This window comes from Helianthus annuus, chromosome 12 (genome assembly GCF_002127325.2).
Source record: "Helianthus annuus cultivar XRQ/B chromosome 12, HanXRQr2.0-SUNRISE, whole genome shotgun sequence".
NCBI classification, from domain to species: Eukaryota; Viridiplantae; Streptophyta; class Magnoliopsida; order Asterales; family Asteraceae; genus Helianthus; species Helianthus annuus.
In genome coordinates this window covers 12,037,309-12,044,108 of record NC_035444.2, presented here as the reverse complement: position 1 = coordinate 12,044,108, position 6,800 = coordinate 12,037,309, and positions in this window count along the sequence as shown.

Sequence of the window (6,800 nt, the reverse complement as noted above, 5' to 3'; positions counted from 1 at the left end):
TGCATAAGTTTGTTGTTTGTTGTGATTTTGTTTAATTAATTAAGGAATACACGAAGGGGGGAAATGTTGATTATTTTAGTGTAAATGAATTTACTTGTTGACCAAAGAGTTATAATATACGTAAATAAGTTAGGAGAGTGCAGGAGTGCACGCTTATTTGAGTTTGTTATGATTTTAACATTCGAGAACACCGTTGGCGCGTAGGGTGAAGCCTTTAAGCAATGTGGGTTCCAAGAGGGCAACTCCCCCCGGCAGGGGTCAAAGAGGCAGAGCCCCTGAAGATAATTTTGATTCCTTTGGTCTAATCTGTATGGTTCATGAAATTACAAAGAATATATACCTTGTAGAATGTTTTTTCTAAGTTTTATCTAATTGAGAAATTCAATTGAACCCATCAAATTGTTTCAATTTGAAAGTGTTACACGTAGCTCTTAGAGCATCCACAACACCAGAATGGTCCAAAATCCAGACTTGCCACATCATTCCAAACCACAACCATCTCAAACCCCACATTTCCCTCTAACAATAAACCACATCAAACCTCCATCTCATCACCTACTTTCCTTTTATTTAAACTATATCTAAATTATATATTCTATATTTAATTTATTTATATAATAATCTAATTATTTTTTATTAAACTATTAAAAATAAGGAAAATAAAATTAATAACAAGATAATCCATTAAAAAGCACACTTTCAACAATTTAAAAAAAAACCACACACACTTCAAACCTAAAGATAAAAAGATACAAAAAAAAAACATACTTAAACAAACTACATAACAAAACACAAGTACTCTTCATCTACACTCTACATAAAAATCTTTTCTCGAAACATTGATTAGATTAGGCGTTGACGACATTCCGGTATTAAAAGCACTTGTGTCCTTGGAAGACCTCGGTATCTTACCATCACTATACTACGCCAACGATGGGTGCACTTGCCTTAATGTGTTGTAGAAAGTGATAGTGTTATATCGTGTTATAAATTTAAAGTTTGATAAACGAGTAAAAGTGCTTAAAAATATATTAAAAATATACACACCCTCGCTCACGTCAAGTTTTTGGCGTTGTTGCCGGGATACAAGGATTTTAAGAAAGTTTAAAATCGACGGCCTAATCATTTTTATGCTTCTTTAATTTTTCTTTTTAGGTTTTTCTTCTTTTCTTCAATTTTTCTACTTTCTGCAGGAATACCACGGGGCCGTGTTTGATCAACACAGGGCCGTGTCAGGCCTACAGTATAGAAAAGAACCTGTTTTCTGGTTACTGGAATAGAAGCACGAGCCATGTTACAAGAGCACGGGGCCGTGTCAAACCTCTAGTTTCTGGGAACCTGAAGACAGAAACTTTTTCTTGACAACATAAGGGTCGTGCCTATATAGACGCGGGGCCGTGCTACTCTTCTGATCAACAATTTTTGTGTTTTTGTTCACAGAATTCACGCCATTATGTATTGGAGCCATGTCCAGTGATCCTTGGACTGTCTAGTAACAATAACGTATCTGTTGGCTAAACCCCTTCTTTTTACCCAACCTTCCAACTCATTGCGGGATATAAAATCCTAAGTGAAAAATATATAACATTTATAATAATTTTTTAACAACAAAAATATAACATTTAAAATACATTTTAAAAAATATAAAACATTTATAATAATTTTAACAGAAAAAATATAAAATTTATAATACATTTTAAAAAATATATAACGTTTATAGTAATATTTTTTACAAAATATATATCATTCGTACCTAGTCAGTTTTGTACGAAACTTCAGGATAAGCGGGTTGCTTGTTACCCAGTGACTCTTGCGCGTAAGAAGGCTCACCGACGTCTTGTTGTACGCCAGAGGCATCATTAACGAAAAAGTTATTGCCATAGTCTTCTTGTCCGTACGAGGCACCATACCGGCTTCATAATCCGGACACCCGTAACCATGATCACTGCTAGGCATAATAACCTGAAAAAAACCAATGGTTAAATGATAACGACACATCTAAAAGCCTTCTTAATAATAAGTAAATTTATGTTTACCTCGTTCAGATCTGGCAACAACGGTTGGCGGGGCACAAAAAACTAGAAAAAAAAACAATGGGTAAAAGGTAATGGTAAATTTAACGCCGAATACAAAAAAGTACATAAATACTTACCTTGTTGAGGTCTGGCAACAACAATTCCTTATGATGGGGACGAAAGCCGGACACGACCTCCTCCGCGTGATCATCATTTCCTCTCCCATCATAAGAATCAGGGACAGCAGGCCCCTCCTAATACAAACGGTGTGCTAAGTATTTAATAAACAAAACAAGTTAAAAAATACTATACCACACTACTTTCCAGAATAAATGTGCCAAAAATGTAATTAAGATTGAACCAAGACATGGTGGAATCGAATATAAAGAAAAAAACGAAGAGAAGGGAATGAATTTTGCGAATCGTCTTCGTCTTTCTCGTTTATAAAGGCCAAGTAGATGCAAAATCCCACACCAATACGGGTCGTATAGGCCTATACGACCCGTATAAGGCTGACGTAATGTTCCTTTCAATCACTTTATGTCACTTGAGTGACAGAAAGTAACCTCTTACTTGATACGGATTGTATAGGCCTATACAATCCGTATATGGTTTGCATGTGAACCTAATCTGTCAAAGTTGATAGACAACTTCTTACCAATACACATCGTATAGCCCTATACGATGCGTATTAGGGAAGCATGTGAAGACAGTGTTAGCCTTTGACTGACCTTGATGGTGTCGATTTAATTTTGCAAAGTGTGCCAATAATACGACCGTTATCCAATGTCCCATAAAATATACATTTTCTTTTTCTATATATAACCTTTTCTCCCATAGAATAGACATTTTCTTTTTCTATAAATAACCTTTTCTCCTATAGATAACCGTATGTAGCTGCAGTAGTTCTACAAATCTCAGATGTTACAAGTAATAATGTTTCAACAATAAATTAGCTTTGGGTTCCTAATGGATAAATAAAGTTGTAATGATATAGTCTACAAATGAAAAAGAAAATTTATGAGTAAAATTCCTTTCAAAAATCATAAATATAACAACAAATAAGTACTAGGTATAGTCTACAAATGATAAAGAAAATTTATGAGTAAAATTCCTTTCAAAAATCATAAAAATAACAACAAATAAGTACTAGGTACTTTTGTACCTAAGAATCCTTTGAAATATATGGAGTAAACGACAAAACGCTATACACTTTGACAATTCTAACAAATAACACGTCATATGTAATCTAAGAGTAAAGTACAATTTCAGTCCCTGTGGTTTACACCTAATCACACTTTCAGATCTCATTTGAAAAAACCAAACAGTCCGGTACCTGTGGTTGTCAATTGCTCGCAAGCAAGTCCCTGGCATTAAGTTCTGTTAGTTGACCGTTAGTATAATTAACGGCGTGAATGGCAGTTTGGTCATTTCACCCAAAACTAACCATTTTACTCACTTTATAATCCTTGATCTTCCATCACATGCACCATTTCACTCCCTCTGATTCCCAAACGCTGCCCACCTTCAACAGTAGCTCTGTTCATCCATCTTCCCCGACGAATCGAAGTACAACAGCTCTGATCATCCTAAGCATGAGTCAATACGCAATCTTGTTGATTACTTTCCACGTTATTGGTACACCATTGTGTTAATTTTATTTAGAATCGTTGATTTCGTGATGCGTGACATGCATATAATCTGAAATGTGGTTTGTTTTTCATAAAATTTTAGTTGGATTTAGGGTGCAAGTGACCTATCGCCTTGTCCAGTTCCAATATCGGGTCCTGTTGAGGATGGGGAGGGAGTTCAGGATCGAGCTTTGTTTTAGCTGGCGAGCATAAAGACAGAGGGTTTGCTTGGTTGTACATATGATGCCTAGCTAGTAGCTTATATATAACAGTTTAAAAGGGTTATTTTGGCAACTGGTCATTTTTTGGGTTTTTGAAGTTAATGGTCAGGGTTACCCTTGTTTTGTATCTAACTGTTATGATGCTAATTAAATTGTCTTTGATTTAATGGTGATATAGTCTTAATGATGCTTATTAAGTTGTCTTTGATTAGAAGTTATTAACTGTGTTTGGGATCTAACTACTTGATTGTGTTTGGGATGAAACGACTTTGACTGGTACTTGACTGTGTTTAGGATCAATTGTAGCATTTGAACAAGGATTCGGCCACTTGACTATGTTTAAGATCAGTTGTAGCATTTGAACAAGGATTCAATCAAGGTTGATAATCAAGCCCCAACTTGATCAGGGTACATAAGATTTTGGCTAAAGTTCAATTGCATAATGTTACTTAGTTATAAATAGAACATGGATGATACACTTAATTTGCTTTGCACAATAGGAATTAGACTCAAGTTCAAGTCCGGTAGGCATAGCTTATAACTTTACATGTTTGACCAGAATAAATGGTCAAACCTGTGTAAGTGAAGTCAGTTCAACTTCTGAAACTAAAAGTCACTTGAAGTTGTGAAGGTTAATCACTATTCAAGTTCTAAAAGTCAAACCCATCTCAAATTCTAAAACTTATAATTTGAACAGGGATCTTACACTTTGCTAGACACCGTTTGACCTATTTGACCAGAATAACTTGTCAAACCTGTGATAATGAAGGCAATTCATGTTCTGCAAGTAAAACTCAATTGCAATTGTGAAGTTCAATCCTAATTGAAGTTCTAACAGACAATCCCAATTCAAGTTCTAAAAGTCAAACCCATTTCAAGTTCTAAAGGTCAAACCCATTTCAAACAAAGTTCAATTCTGGTTACATATCTTAATACGGGTTGATGTTAATAACATCATATTGCTGAGTAATTAAGGATAATTGGTGGTTAGTTACTAGATTAAGAAAGAGTTTTGAATATGGGGGAAAATATGAATTATACGTTCAGGGACTAAAATGGTAACTAAAGTTATGGGGGGTATTTTAGTCTATTCACTGAATTACAAACAGTTTGATAGTATCAGGGACTTGATTTCGAGCAATTGATAACCACAGGGACTGAACTGTTTGGTTTTTTTCAAATGTGGGCTGAAAGTGTGATTGGGTGTAAACCACAGGGACTTAAATTGTACCTTACTCGTAATCTAATATATAACAGATTTATAATTTATAATTAGCCGTCATACTTTTGCTTAGCTGGTTATCCACAACCTCACAAGCTAAAAAACATATAGAACAATGAGTGATACAGAAACTATGAAACTAGAAAAAAAAAACAAATTGTGATTGTTTTGAGTGACGTTGCGACTTAGACGGTGATTCAAAGCTTCAAATAAGACAGCGGTCAATGGAGATATGGTTGGTTTGAAGGTGATTGGAATGGGTATCATGGATCGACGAATCTACATCTGGATTATGGTCATTTGCCCTTTGAGTCGATGAGGAAGAGACTTACGAATTGAGAGAAAGGGTCAGAGCCATCCCCGAGAACTCTCAAAAAAATTTAGGCCCCGGGCGACAAAAAGAATTAGGCCCAATTGTGGTTAAGGGTAGGGCTGGCAATTCTGACACGAACACGATAACACGACACGAACCTACACGAAGTTAATAGGTTTCGTGTTTGTTCTTAACAGGTTTCGTGTCTAAACAGATTGACACGATAAGACCCGTTTAAATTTCGTGTCTAAACAAGTTAAAACCCGTTAACCTGTTAAGACCCGTTAATGACCTGTTAATAATTTTAAATTAAAAAATATATGAAATATATGGGGTGTGGACCCGGACATGTGGAGTCAGGCGGTATACACCCAAAATTTTGAAATCAATTTTCACACTTCACAGTTCACGCTCACCAAATAAACCCTAAATTTCCTTCTAACCTTCTTCACAAATTCACTTCAGTCGCCGGCCACTCAACCCTTCGACCTTCATCGTCGGCGCCGCTCAACTTCATCGCTGCTCACCTTCATGGCCGCTCACCTTCATCGCCGGCACCGTTTCATCGTCATCGTTCTTTAAAACTCTTTTTGTATGCTAATCAAACCTTCATCGCCGCAAAATTGAACATGGTCACTGATATTGACCTGTTATTTCATCTGCTCACTGATATTGACCTGTTTATTGATATAGTTGCTGTTCAATCAGATTAAGAACTGATTTTTTTTTGTTTTTGGATATAGTTGCTATTTAATCAGAATCTCGTTTTGTTTATTCATATAGTTGTTGTGCAATCAGATTAAGAACTGTTTTTTTTTGTTTTTGGATATAGTTGCTATTTAATCAGAATCTCGTTTTGTTTCTTGATATAGTTGCTGTTCAATCAGATTAAGAACATAATTTTTTGTTTTTGGATATAGTTGCTATTTAATCAGAATCTCGTTTTGTTTCTTGATATAGTTGTTGTTCAATCAGATTAAGAACTGAATTTTTTGTTTCTTGATATAGTAGCTTTTATTTAGATTTGTTTCTTAAATTGTGTTTTGTTTTGGATATAGCTGCTGATTCATTCAACATTAAAGTCATGAGTGATTCACAAAATAAAGTTGGGAAGAAGAAGGGCAAAACACTGGTATGTTGTTGGTTTAACTTTGATAGCTTTTCGTTCAATTTCCTTATTAACTTTTTGAGTAACTTTATGTATTTTATTTCTCTATTGTAGATGGATATGGATTCTGATTCTATCAAAGTCGACCTAGAAAATGATAGCACTATGAATTTGGATTTGGAAGATGATGAAGTTAGCTCTGTGGAGGTAGAGGATAAAAATGATAGTGGTGTTAGAAAACCCAAGGCAAAGAGATCTCGAAAGGAAAGATCAGTTGTTTGGCATTACTT